We start from the raw sequence: 15,259 nt of genomic DNA, 5'->3' as shown, positions 1-15,259 counted from the left end.
CAACAAGTATTAGAACGACAACCACTGACAGCTAAGACAGAACACCTAACCTTAAATCACTTTCCAAAACAAGAAGTTTTAGTAAAACTGTTTTTATGTTATAAAGCAAAAAAAAGTAACATGCCGGTTTATCTTTATACATCCTTAAAATAAGGGATGCACCGAATCCAGATTTTTTGGGTTCGGCCGAATACCGAATCCACTGTTTAAGATTCTGCCGAATCCGAAACTGAATACCGAATCCAACTCGCATCCTTATTCCATTAACACAGTAAAACACATTAATGAAGTAAACAACATCCACAGCAGTGTATTTTTCTTTTTATTTGATTTTAACTGTAAAAAAAGGATAGGCAACATGGATGCCAGGATGACAAGAGGGGAAAACTATTTTGACAATTACCATAAGCCTATGCATAATGAAAGTGATGCAGTGCGATGCGCTAGTTTTTTCCAGGTGCGTCCACAAAATGTGAACCGCCCCTAAGGCTCACCGAAAAAAATTATTATCTCTACATCGGCACCCGATGTGTGTAATCAACGGCCATGTGACATCGACCAGCGTAGCGCAAGCCTAGAGTTCGGTTAAGTGGAAAAAAAATCTAAGATTCGTCCGAACCCGAACCCTGTCAAAAAGCCCAGTATTCGGCCGAATCCGAATCCTGGATTCAGTGCATCTCTACTTAAAATATAGTTTTACTATTCTAAGCTCTCAGAAAAAAAGTAATTTTGAAAATTAGGGTTTGTTTTTAATTTATTCCTGCCCTGAACATGTTTTTTCACAAGAGAAATGTTTACAGAAATTTCGCAACACAGAATAATAACAGAATTTCTTTTTTAAAAAACTGTTCAAAAGTTTACATACACCTTTTATAGTTTCTGAAGGACATAAGATTTTTAAATAAAATAATGACAATTTACGCTAGTCACCCAGTTTACACCAGACTTCAACTAGTATGGTATTGATTTCCTGAGCATCACTGAATGTTTTGCCTAGTTCAGGGCATGACAAACCATTTTCAAAAATTCCATTTCCCAAACATTTTTAGCATTTTCAGATTCTGCAAGGTGTATGTAAACGTTTAATCACAATTGTATGTATACATTTGGTGGTACCAATATATCTTTTTAGTACTTATGCACTCTTTAGGTACAAAGGTGTAGCCTACTTTTAAAAGTGTATTGCCAACAGCCTTTGTAACTTTATTTAAATGAGTGTATAGTTTAGGATTGTTAAATTAAAGATTAAATTCTTCTTTTCAAATTCTGTCTCAACAGTATGTAACAAAGTTTATTGACTTTTTAAATGAAATACATAAATTGTAAATATACTGTTTATTATATTGCTGTTCATTTTAGCAACAAATCTGGAAGACTTAAACTTTATGTGTTGTTTTGTTATGTTTTTAGCAATACAATAAGCAACACTAAAAACAGTGGCAGTATATTTTATTTTATAAAACGGTTAGTTCCAATCCTTGATTCTGATTGGTCAATAGGTGTGCTTTATTCACAATAAAACACTGCTATGACCGCTTCACCCAACGGTTCTATTTAATATCACTGCGCCCTTAGCAACACCCTTAGCAACACATAAACATATAATGAGACAAACTTTGAGAACAGTTGGTTGTTTTTATTTGAGCTTTCATGTTATTGTTTGCAGTCAGGGACTATTTTTTCTAGCGGAAGGAATGTTTTTATTGATTTAACTTCATGAAAGTTGCACAAATATTTTTTTTTACTTTAATATTGTGTAGTAACCGTTTTATAAAAGCAATAAGGTACTCGAGGCAAGCGCTGCATCGTGAATAAGTAACGGCTGAAGGGGTTGCAGGCACTCCGCTTCGCGTCGTGCCTAACAACGCCCTTCAGCCGTTACTTATTCACGATACAGCACAGCCTCTCGTACCTTATTGCTTACATATAGCAGCCTAGACAACATCTTGTTGAAGTGCATTCACTTGATTTCTGTTGTTACTTGATGTATGGCTATACAGTGTATAAAAAAACATACAGCGCGAAGTTAAAACAACTTTTTGCAGTTGACAGTTGACATAACTTATAAATTCAAGTTGAAATTGTTTAATTTTTTTAATAAAGTAACTTAAAAATATGTGGTGGTTTGACAAAAAATGCTGACATTTTTTACAGTGTACAAATGGAAAACTTAATTCATTTACAAATTAATTTATTTATATTTGATCATGATTTATAATGCGACTATTTTTATACACTGCATGATGTTTTTTAATATTTGTTTATTACCTGGACTCTCTATTTCCTGCTATAGGGGACAGCGTGGATGGTTTTACCACTTTTTGCATTTCCTTTAGTTTCTCAGAGAATGTTTGTATTGTAAAAACAAAATTGTAACACATTAATTTAAATGTAATAAAAAAATCATTCATTAACATAATTTTACAATTTTATTATTTTATTTTTGAATAAGCAGGGTCTTCACAAAGTTAAACTGGTTGCATAAAATAAAGAGTAAAAAACATTTTCAAATAACAAGTAACCAACCATCTTTGGTTAATGCTACAGATACTACTTGTTTAAAATCAAGTAAAATCAATTAACTGAAAAAAAAAATTGTTAACATGTAACTGAATTAAACAGGTAGAGGGGCACTCTTATCTGTTGTGTTTATACTTTTGTGACATACTAAAACAGATCAAAGACTGTAAAAACACTGACTTGTAACCAGAAATTTCTGTTTCGATTTTGGTTCCCAGAATTCTTGTGATATTTGTTGTCAAAGCCATGCTACTCAAATTACAAGGTGTCCTTTCACCAACTCAGTCATTCAAATGTCTTTGAAAGGAAGTTGTTTTCTTTAGACTCGTATGACCATATATGCTGACAGTTTATTTACTGTTATAGCACCATGGTTCAGTGATGGTATCATACAGTAATACCACAGTACTGAATAAAACCCTGAAGTACTGTAAAAACACCATGACATTACCATTATGTAAAACTCTCTTAACTATCATAATCCTAAAGCTGAACATGTCAACGTGCTGATCATACCATTTGCATATGTAGTTAGTTAGAAATAACATAACATAAATTGTAAAAATTATCCAAATTCAGCCCTTTATCCAGGGATCTTGATTCCAGTTCTTATCAGCGACTGTAAACGTCAAATCTCACATTCATTATGAATTAAATTTAAAATGTTGCACCTCAAGAAGGTTTACAACACATTGCTCTACAGCAGTGATATCAAACCCTCATTGGCCCTTGCGTGCTATACGTCACAGATTTGCGACATTGCCGTCTTTCAGCCGATGTACGTTTGAAATTTGAAATGTGCACCTTCACAGAGAGAAGCCGGATTTACATTTTCATGGATGAATAATGAGATGACCGGGACTGCAGCACATCGTCATTTGAACTACTACTGCTTTGTTATACTTTTAATTTACTTATTCATGTGAAATAACAGTACATTATTTTAATAAACTGTTTTGGGTACTGTATTAGCGGATTAAAATATCTTTAAAATGCTATATTGTTACTATTGTTACAAAAAATCCTACATATTTCTGTCTATTACTTATTGCATAATATAAAAAGAAAACATTATATTTTGAAATTTTTCATATAAAAAAGGTTTGGGTTTAGGGTAAGGTTTTGGGGTAGGGTTAGGGTGATAACATTATTAATAAAATGGTTAAAGAGAAATTATACAGCAATCTCTATGGTATGAAAGATCTGTAAATGTTTTACGTTTTGTTGCTGTAAAAAAGTAATAATGCTACAATTAGATATTGCAAATACATTTACATTGTATGCTTCAGCATTTAAACGTACACAAAAATAAGTTTTTTTTTTGATAGTTATGTATTAATACTACTTATTAACAGTTAAAATCATATTGGACAAGCAAATGTGATGGCCAGGATCTGTCATGACATTAGGTCAGTGGGTGTGTATCCGAAGCCACAAGATTTGTTTTTGATGGTTCACTCACAATATGTGAAATACAAAGTTGGCACAAAGAATTGTGCAACTTCATCCTTCACAACTTAGAAAATGGTTAGGTAAGTGACAAAACAAATACACTCTTTTTTTCTAATCTAATTTTATTTACAAATAATACAAATAATTGTAAATATTTACGTTTGTAGTTTGACAACAATTTTACATAATCGTACAAGAACGACTCAAATTTGTATTTATTATCAAAAGTCGCAATAAACATCAGGATATCACAGCATTATGGTTACAGTTCAGCCCTGACTTGACATTTATATACAACATGTAGTTTATACAGTCTGTATATATTTTATATTTTTACAGAACTGAATATAGGACACTTCTCTTATTTATGACTGTGGTGTATGGTGTTATAGGAGGTAAGTTCTGAAAAGGTTATCAAAGATTAGATTAGATTCTTAGAAATGTGTCTTTTAAAGGATCGACAGATAGCATAACATAATACAGATAGCATAAGCAGCTAAATTTGCTGCGGCTATTAATACCTTTATTTATCCAGGTAAACTGTTTGAGAACCACTTCTCATTTACAAACATGACCTGGCCAAGAGGCTACAAGAATAAATAGGAATAAACTGTACAACTATACATTGTAAAACACATGTCACACAGAACAAACAATTAAACAAAAAAAAGGTAGACAACAAAGAAAAGAAAAAAAGAATAAAGTGCTTAAATATGTGTGTACAAAAATGGTTCATGATTGTCAACACGAACAAGAGTCAACTATGTAATTTTGGAGGTTTTGCTTAAAAGTAGAGATTGGGATCAGAGATGTAATTTTCAGGGTATTTTGTAGTGTGTTCCAGTCATGTACTGCTGCAAAGCGGAAGGCATTACGTCCAAAGGTAGTAGAAGTAGGGGGGATACTAAATTTAATTAAATTACTTGATCTTGTGTGATAGGTGTTATGAACAGCATGAAGAAGAGATGACAAATAGAGAGGTGTCTTGCCCAGGATTGTCTTGTATATGAAGAGAAACCAATGATGGAGCCGCCGGGTATAAAGGGAGGGCCAGCCCACCAGATTATAAAGATCACAGTGATGAGTGTGAAAGGGTGCATTAGTGGCAAAACGGATGGCTGAATGATAGATTGTGTCAAGTTTTTTTTAGGGCTGTGTTTGGTGCAATTCTGTAGATAATATCGCCATAGTCCAGAATTGGCAGTACTGTCATCTTAACAAGGGTGCATTTGGAAGCGTGAGTAAAGGAAGCTTTATTGCGGAAAAGAAAGGCTAATCTAGCTTTGACTTTTGTTTGAAGGTTATTAATGTGTGTAATGAATGACAGGGATGAATCCAACCAGATACCTAGATATTTATATTTTTTGACATACTCCAGAGCCATGCCATTCATGCAGGTGATTGTAGGTGGAGTCTCAGTAACCGGTTTCCGGCTAAAAAGGATACATTTTGTCTTACTGGTGTTAATACGGAGTTGGAGATTGTCAAAGAACTGCTCTATAGAGGTGAAACTAAGTTTAAAACTGGAAGCCGCAGAATTGGGAGTGGAACCAACTGAATACAAAATGGTGTCATCTGCATAAAGATGAATCCGGGAGGTGCCAGCAGCTCTGGCTATATCATTGATGTAGATAGAGAAAAGGATTGGGCCCAGGATGGAACCTTGAGGCACACCTTTAGAGATAATTAGTGGGTCTGACATAGTATTTTCAACCTTCAATTGCTGGACACGGTTGGTAAGATAATTGGCAAACCAAACACAGCTAGAGGAGGACAGACCAATACTGGAAAGCTTATGTAAGAGGATCCTATGGTCGACAGAGTCAAAGGCCTTGGCGAGGTCTATAAAGGTGGCAACACAGACCTGTTTGCTATCTAATGCTGTAATTATATCATCAAGGACTTTTGTGGTGGCTGTTATGCACCCATGCCCCTTCCGAAAACCAGATTGCATATCAGATAATATATGATTTTTGTCCAGGAAATCATTTAACTGTTTTTGGACGAGTTTCTCCAAAACTTTGGCAAGGCATGGTAGGATGGAAATTGGGCGATAACAATTCGGGTCAGATTCAGAACCCCCTTTGAAGAGTGGAAAAATTATGGCTGATTTCCAATCAGAAGGGAACTCAGAGAGCTGTAGAGACAAGTTAAATAGTCTAGTGACGGGAGCGGCAATAATACGGGATGCTGATTTTAAGAACATGGGATCAAGACCATCAAGGCCAGCAGATTTGTTTGTATTCAGCTTGATGAGCTCATCCTGGACTTCAGAGATGGAAAGAGGCATAAAGGAGAAGCCACTGTTGCTTGATGGAGAAAGTTGGGCATCTGCTGAGATTGTAACTGAAGTGTCCATTGAGACTGGATTAGAGTTTGACATTGAAACTGTATGGGTTGCATTAATAAAGTGATGGTTTAGAAGTGAGGCCATCCGAGACTTCTCAGTAATAATAATGTCATTAAATAACATGGAAACTGGTAAATGAGGGGGAGTAACTTTATTTTCCATTACCTTGACTGTTTTCCAGAAGGCCCGACCATCAGTGCCACATGTGGTGAGTTTCTCTTTAAAATGTGAGATTTTGGCATTTCTGATAGCCTGTGTTGCTTTATTTCTGCATTGACGGAAGGCCAACCAGTCAACTGGAGATTGAGTAGAGCGGGCCTTTCTCCAGAGGGCATTTTTATGATGAACAATCTTAGCCAGGTCATTGGAAAACCAGGGACTATATTGATTTTTTATTCTAATTTTTTTCAGAGGGGCATGCTTATTCATAATCAGACTGAAAGTGTTTTTAAAAAAAGACCATGCCTCTTCCAAGAGGGGGAAGGAATTAATTCTATCCCAGGACACAGCTGCAACATCTTGGAGAAAAGCTTGCATGTCCAGTTTTTTCAAAGAGCGCTTGGTTATAATTACTGGGGGCCTTTTGAATGAAGGGCCAGAGCGTATACATGCAATAGTGCAATGATCACTTATTTGACTGAACACTCCGGCTTGATAATTAGATGGATTGTTAGTCAAAAGGAGGTCAATCAGAGTGGATGATGAGAAAGATTTAGAATTAGGTCTGGTGGGCTCAGATATCATCTGAGTAAGGTTTAGAGCATCAAACTGTTGCAAAACTGTATCTGGGGGATTGATCATATCCCAATTCAAATCACCCATAAGGACAAACTCAGAGGATATGTATGGAGCAAGGAGTTGACTAAAAGCTGTGAGTGCAGAAACTGGAGCTGAAGGTGCTCTATAGCAAACAGCAACAGAGATAGAGAAAGTAGCTGACAGCCTAAGCTTTAGTACCAGTAGTTCAAGTTGTTTAGGAACTGTCTTAGAAAGAGCAACAGTGCATTGCAGATGATCTTTAACATACATAGCTACACCACCACCCCTGGTAGCTCTGTCCTGACGAAACACATTATAGCCTGGTATAAAGATGTCAAGATCAGTGTTCCCTTTTTTAAGCCAGGATTCAGAGATAGCAAGAACATCAGGATTAGCTGTGTGCACCAATGTTTTTAAAGTGTCAAAATGCTTAGAATTCAACAGACTGCGGATATTTACATGTAAAAACCCCAATGATTTACGGTCACAAAATTCACCAAAAGACAGCTGGGCAGTAACTGAGTTAGCTGGCCCAGGATTTGGATGAACATTGCCAGAGATAAATAACATGAGAATAATTAACATGCGTCTAAGAGCAACATCAGAACAAATCCATTGTCTGTCTTTTACAAAGGGCAAAGACAGTAACAAGTTAGAGTCAAACAGTTCCTGCAATAGCATAGTTGAAAAATATGGAAGGGTTCGAAATACCTGGGTGACAGAAAGTCCAACAGATTTAGTAATCCAATAGGATGTGACATCTCTCGATTGAAGAATGAAATCTAATGTTCCCCGACAATGAAATGCTGCGGCAGACCCTAGAGTGTGTTTACCAGCAGGCCTGGGGTCCTGATACTGTACATGCAGCAAAAAGGTGAATGACAAAATCCAAAAAAACAGTAGATTTTTTATAAAGAAAAACATGATTCAGGAACTTTAGTAGTGTAGCAAAGGCTTCAATGTGTGCTGGAAACAAGCCTTGATGTATCTTGATGTAAATCCTGATTTGAAAACCCCTGCCACAGGTCTAGGCTGAAGGCAAGCCACACTGCAGCAGGTCCGTGTAGGCCTCAGACCAGGTGGAGTAGGCCGAAATCCTCTTGAACACAGGCAGGTAGGCCTCAGACCAGGTGAAATAGGCCGAAATCCTCTTGAACACAGGCAGGTAGGCCTCAGACCAGGTGGAGTAGGCCGAAATCCTCTTGAACACAGGCAGGTAATAGTAGGCCGAAATCCTCTTGAACACAAGCTGGTAGGCCTCAGACCAGGTGGAGTAGGCCGAAATCCTCTTTAACACAAGCAGGTAGGCCTCAGACCAGGTGGAGTAGGCCGAAAACCTCTCAGAATAGCTGTAGCCAGATGGCATAGGTTTTAATATGTGCTGGAAGCGAACCACAGACAGCTAGGTATCCTGCTGTAAATCCTGTTTCAAGAGCCTGTCACAGATCTAGGCTGAAGACAAGCCACACTGCAGCAGATCCCTGGGCTGTAGCATGAAGATAGTCACAAAAAATAATAGGGTAGAATAACCGTAATAAAAAGCTTAGTTAAGATTAAATGAAGTCACTATCTGGATTATTTCAGTGAAAGGTGTCCTAAAAACCTATAAAAAAGTTAAAAAGTTAAAAATGGACAGTCAGAGAGCAGACAAAGAGCAGAGCAGAAAGACATGCCGCCATCTTGGAAAGGGGTGTTGCTATGAATCAACATTATAAGCAGGCGTATTACTAATGTAACGAAGAGGGTGCTAAGTTAAGCCAATGAAGTCTGCCTCCCGGAGTTGAAAAATCCCCTAGGAGAAAAAAAAACAGACTTTTTAGCCGGGGAAAAAAAGTCCTAGGAGGACAAAACCCTTGGGAGATATACATGTAAACAGATAAGGAGATTAAACGGGTTCTGCCGGTGGTCGTTGGTCAGGCATCAGATCGTTGAAAGATCAAGGTGGTACTAAAAAAAGTATTGGGTATTACGTACTGTAACCGCTGGAAAAGCCCCCAAAAGTAAGCCGACCCAAACCGTGGGGTACTATGCAATGCATTATGTATCAGTGATGGATTTTGGCTGACATGGGCATTAAAGTATTAAAGACACTAAACGGATGACAAAGAAATAATGTGCTGTTACTTCGTTGGTAAAAAAAATCACCCATCATCTGCTGTGACACATTTATTCACTTTTTAAACTTATTTTTAAACTTAAATGAAATGAAATACAAGTAATTTGATTTTCTTAATAATTAAAGGATACATTGGGCGGACACTACTACATTTTCCAAGCATCTGTGCTTTATCAGAGTGTTTGTCTTGGGAAAATTTTTTACTTTATTAAAAAATTTTCACTACATTCTAAAGCTAGAATCATACTGCGTAATCCTTTTATATTGCATATTAAAATGGATTGAATACTTAATTACATAAAAATTGTGTACTTTTACTTTTCTTGAGTAAAAGTACAAAAGTACTTTTTACTTAAGTAAAAGTAAAAAAAAACTTAGATGTTTAATGTACTTAAATATTAAATATAAACCAAAAACTTGAAATTATTAAATGTAGTGGAGTAAAAAATATGAAAATATGCTTTGGAATGTATGTTTTCCAAAGAAAAACACTGATAAAATACAAATACTTGAAAATGTACTTTTATGTAGAATGTAAAAATACTTAAGTACACTGTAAAAAATGTCTGTAGAAATTACAGTATTAATGGGTATTACTGGCAACTAGCTGCCAGTAACTTACTGTAGATTTTACATTTATGTTATTTACTGGCAACATTTTGTTCAAAGTTAAATGAACATGAAACATTTTTTGACTTTATCTTCTACAGTAAGTTACTGGCAACCAGCTGCAAAATTACAGCAAATTTTTTAGAGTGTAGTGTCCGCCTCTGTGAAACACCTTTAAACCAAACAAACCTAGGGATGTTATTTTGTCACTTTGTCTATTGCAGATAGCTGTAATAAAACACACCCGAGTGCTAATTGTCCCTCAAACCCAACCGAACAAATGAAATGTTTTCAAAATGAAGTCAAGGATACATGTTCAGAAATGTTTGAAGACGAAGACACTTTGACAATCTTTAACAGGTAAATGCCAACTGTTTTCGAAGCTCTAACAAATCACCAGTGTTAAATGCGCACTACTGGATATGATTTATGTACATTTAATCCTGGTAATTTTGTTGTGTGCCTTTACGGCTCTCCTGATTTTGCCATGTCGTCATTATGCAGTGAGGAGTTAGAAATCATAAACAACATAATCAATATAACTGACGCAGAGGAATACAAGACCTACAGTTTTGGGGATCTTGACATGGCCGTGTTTATGGTAAACGTAAGCGAGGAAGATGGTCTTGTATCAATCAACACTTCAGAGGTAAAAATCTTCCTACGTCATCATTACACACCTCAAAACAAAGGCTAAAAACTAACATAGTAAAAGCTCTACACACTTAGGGGCTGTTTCCTGGACAGGGATTAGAATAGTCCTAGACTAAAATAAATGTAAGAGCTGTCCAAACTGAAAACAACTTGCACAGACATATTTTAAAATACATCACTGCCCTTTGTTTTGCCTCAAAATGCACACAAGTAATGTTTTTAGTCAGGCATTTTTGTTAAAACTAGTTATATGTCCTAATAAAACTAAGGCCTAGTCCTGGTTTAAGCTAATCCCTGTCCGGGAAACTACACCTTAATGATTTAAACCGCCAAAGTATTTTTTTATAATAAAGCAAATAATCTAATGGCATACCATTTATTGTCATTTCACTTTATTTATTAAGACTCAACTTGTATACTTAAATGTTCTGATTTCTTTGTATGAATTCAATAGTTGGCTTGATGGCTACATCTGGTGGAAATTTTGTGTCAATAGCCCACTTAGAAATCACCTTACTGATAAAAATGCTGATGTGTCAAATACTATTTTTCCCGCTGTATATAATTTTCCTTTCATTTAAGCTTTTTAATGATACTGACGCACCATATATATGGATCCCAGAGGAGTCTTTCCTAAATGTCTCAGATGAAGAGCGCAGAGTTGGTGTAGTTGTCTACGATTCAAATGAGCAATTCACTGTGAGTCATTTTATTTCTTTATTGTTTTGCTGAGTGTAAACTATTTCAAGTATCTCTACTTTAACCCTGTTCCTTATATAAATCTCCATGTTGTTGCAAATGTTGTAATTTCAACAGCTTAATCTGAAAAATGCGACTATAACATCTAAAGTTGTACGGATTGAAGTTCCTGGGCGTGACATTGTGAATTTGACCGATCGACTTATAATACAGTTTCCAGTCAATAAGACAACTGTAAGTGTAACTCTGACAACACTTTTCACATGTTATCAACATTTACACACAATAACTGCTTTGTTAATTCTGCTTTTGTTTGTTAATATCTTTAGAAAAACACCACATATTCCTGTCAGTTCTATGATGAAAAAAGTAGGTAGAAGTAGAATGAGCATTTCACTATAAAAACTAATTATTGTATCAATATTCACTCAAATGTTTTTTTTTTAACTACATGCTGGTATCTTTCTGTACTGAATACGTGTTCTCATTTTTTTTTTCATTAAAAAGACAACACCTGGAAAAATGACGGGTGTTCCACCGAACAGATCAGTGATAATGTTGTGAATTGTTCCTGTGACCATATGACTGCATTTGCTGTGCTTCTGGTGAGGACATATAGAGACTTTCCATTCAATGCAATAAATTATGATGGAAATATTCATTGATTTATATCATCCTCATAAACATTACAATGCTCTTTGGGCTCCATTCACTCTTAACAGATTAATATGAAGACCATTGATAAACAACAGTGGGAAGTCATGTCAGTCATCAGCTATATAGGCTGCAGTCTGTCTGCGGTCTTTTCTGCTTTCTCCATATTGTCCTATATTGTCAACAGGTGCAATTCCATATGTTTTCAAATAAATATTGACCTGATCTCTGATTCACATTCTGTTACAGTTACAGTACATTAGTGAAATAGAGTTTTGCAATGTGATCTCAGACTTTTAAACCCGACTGTGACATAAAAAAATAGTTACTGTGTGTTTTTCAGTAATGCCAGGAAAGAAGTGTCCAGACGCATCCATGTGTCTCTGAGTGCTGCTCTGTTTCTCCTCAACATCAGCTTCATGCTCAGTGAATGGGCCGCCACACTAAATATAAATGAAGTTTGTGTGTTTATTGCTGTGACGATACACTACAGTCTGTTGTGTTGTTTCACCTGGATGGCCATTGAAGCTCTGCACCTCTATCTTCTTATGATCAGAGTCTTCAACATTCACATCAAGCACTACATGGTCAAGCTCTCTCTGTTTGGATGGGGTGAGAAATATAAGCAATGTTTTTCTATTACAAAAATGTGCATTATATTTTGTAAGGTAAAAAGAAGGCAAGAAGTCATATTTGGTGATTTCTAAAAACCAATTGAAAGATTTTTGAAATGTGGCTGATTTTGTGATCTTTTCCTCTTGACAGGAGTTCCGGCTCTTCTTGTTGGATGCTTGCTATCAGTTTATAACAGTCGACCTGTGTATGGTACTAAAAAAGTCACATTATCAGATACCAATCAAACAAATGCATTGTAAGTCCTCATATTATACATTTGCACTTGCTCTGAAGAATTTGTTATATATAGATTTCTTGCATGATGCACAAATATACAATAATTAATTCACCGACGGCTCAAATTTGTCAGATCTATTCACGTAATCAAATATCTCCATCCTTGCATGATGCACGCATGCAAAAAAAACTGTTAGATAATACGGGACACATTTATCAGATCTATGCAAATAATAATAAAAAATGTTTCCTTGCATAATGCAAAAATGTCAAATAAATGATGTTACAAAATGTGGCCCACAAAAACCAAGCCAAATTGTGGTGGATTTCCCAAGATCTTGATTATACTTGAAAACATCATACACTTATGCAAAACCAATTCTGTCAGACATGTTCAGACAAACAATATTGTAATTCCACAACAAATCAACACACAAATGAGTTTCACCTGTAGCCTACATTAAGAAATAAATAGGAGAAAATTTTTAAATACAATAATAATACCCTTTAGCTTTAAGATTTACGTTGTAGGCTACTTAAAAAATGTGTTTCTTAACCATAAAGCTTAATAAACATTTTGACATTTTAACTCGTTCAGTGCCACACATCTCTGTATCTATTTAAACCTTTAACCATGTTTATTTTGTTTAATACAGCTGCTGGACAACAGGTGGTGTCATCCCTTATGCTGTGAACATTTCCTACTTTATCCTTGTATTCCTGTTTAACTCCATAATCCTGATCGTAGTGTCCAGATTAATCTTTAGGCTACAAAAATTAGACAACAGACCTAAGAGCAAAACAGCTTGCAACAATGTCACCACAGTTCTTGGTTTAATGTGTCTGATGGGTACCACGTGGGGTTTGGCCTTTTTCACCTTGGGATATACAAACTATCCTATTCTCTACCTCTTCTGCATCTTCAACTCAACGCAAGGTAGGCCCACCTGAAACAAAAGTATATTTGCTAACTTTTTTGCACAATTTTACTCATTTGTATTTAATGATGCATTCATTTATTTACATTTATGCATCTTAGCGGCATACTTAACTGAACTCGCATCAACTTAAACGTTGCTGTTTATTTTGGCAGGGTTTTACCTCTTTCTCTGGGTGTGTCTGACAGGGAGGACTAAAAAACAGCAAGAAAATATAATGACTGCAACCACTGACAGCCATAAACGCAACACCTAACCTTAAAACACTTTTCAAATCAACAGTTCTGAGTAAATCAGTGTCATGTTAAAAAATAAAACACATTAAAATACAATTAAATACTTAGGAGTTGACATTAAAAATTGTAAACTTGTTTTATTTATACTGTTTATTTAATATAGTGTGCCATTCACTTCAGAATCAAAACTACTAGCAATTTACAATGCCAAGTTCATGTGTGGTCTTGTTTTATAACATGTAAATTAGCAACTTTAAAAACTGTGGCAATAAACAAGTTAAAAAAATTACATTTGCTTATGACTTATAAGGAGACTTACTGTATGCTAAACAAATGCTGAAAGTTCAACAATACGGATTTGAGTGCTTGTAAATATTTAAAAGAAAAGAATACAGAGTAGATACGCAGTGTACGCAAGTTGCGTAAGGCCCCGAACCACATGCTGCGTTGAACAGACCAGTTGGCGAGTGACATCATTGTGCCGCAAGAGCCTTTCGAAAGCAGTCTGATGATCTTGTGATATTTTAACTGTCAGTCAATCTAGATACGAGTCAGACTGTACAGCTCCGCATGTGTCTTGATATGCAGATAATGGTTTTCAAGATATCCGTCCGGAGCAGAAAAGACTGAACTTAAAAGAATAATGTTTTAAATTCCTGTTAAGTCTTGACTAACCATGCAATGGATTTATTACAAACACTCCAAACCCCCAGTTTCAGTATTAGTTCATTGTGTTTTGTTAAAAATGTTGTACGCATCAATAATCAAACTCGAAACATAATTACATTAATTCATGCAAGATGTTGTTGTCTTCCTGTTAGCATTTAAAAACAATGCACAGAACGTCTAAAGTTTGCATATTTAGAGAATTATTGTTTTATTTTGGTATGTTCACCTCTGATCATGTCTTAGTTTTTAAGCAAATTGGAAAATGTTTGTTATAGTTTTTTTCTGACAGCTATTTTGGTTTAATTTTTTATTTTTTATTTCCTTAAAACAAAGCATCGCGAAGGCCCGCGGCGGGTGTTGACACGAAGTGATTTCTGCCCAGTGCTCTGAATGTCAAAGTGAAGAAATTCAATGAAGCGCGGGTAAACGGCGGGAGTAACTATGACTCTCTTAATGTTTTACATGTCTTTTAGAATATATGAGCAGTGGACCTTGTTTTTTAAGTTCCAATGTAACTGATTAAGGCTTATTCCGAAAACACGTCAATGTTATAATTATGAAGTATTCTGATAAGTGTCACAGTAGCCTAATTTCTATATGGCAAAAATGTACACCTATTACAAAGTAAGTGTTTTAGTTGACATTTTGTTTATAGCTACATTTAAGCAGAGACATTGAATAGGTTTTTATGAACACCCTTAAGTTACAGGGCCCCTCACAAAGTTGCCCATGATCAGCTCTGGTCCAGACT

General features: G+C 35.6%; 1 long non-coding RNA gene across 1 annotated transcript; it reads left to right on the top strand.

The window, feature by feature from the left end:
- The first annotated feature begins 9,964 nt into the window (after positions 1–9,964).
- LOC141353347 (uncharacterized) lies at positions 9,965–11,426 on the top strand. The gene is made up of 3 exons (XR_012360417.1): positions 9,965–10,166; positions 10,311–10,455; positions 11,043–11,426. It is a non-coding gene; the product is annotated as an uncharacterized lncRNA (long non-coding RNA).
- The last annotated feature ends 3,833 nt before the right edge of the window (positions 11,427–15,259 follow it).

The sequence above is a fragment of the Misgurnus anguillicaudatus genome, chromosome 21, assembly GCF_027580225.2.
Source record: "Misgurnus anguillicaudatus chromosome 21, ASM2758022v2, whole genome shotgun sequence".
In the NCBI taxonomy this organism is placed as follows: Eukaryota; Metazoa; Chordata; class Actinopteri; order Cypriniformes; family Cobitidae; genus Misgurnus; species Misgurnus anguillicaudatus.
The sequence above is the reverse complement of the archived record's forward strand: the minus strand, read 5'-3'. Positions and strand labels throughout refer to the sequence as shown.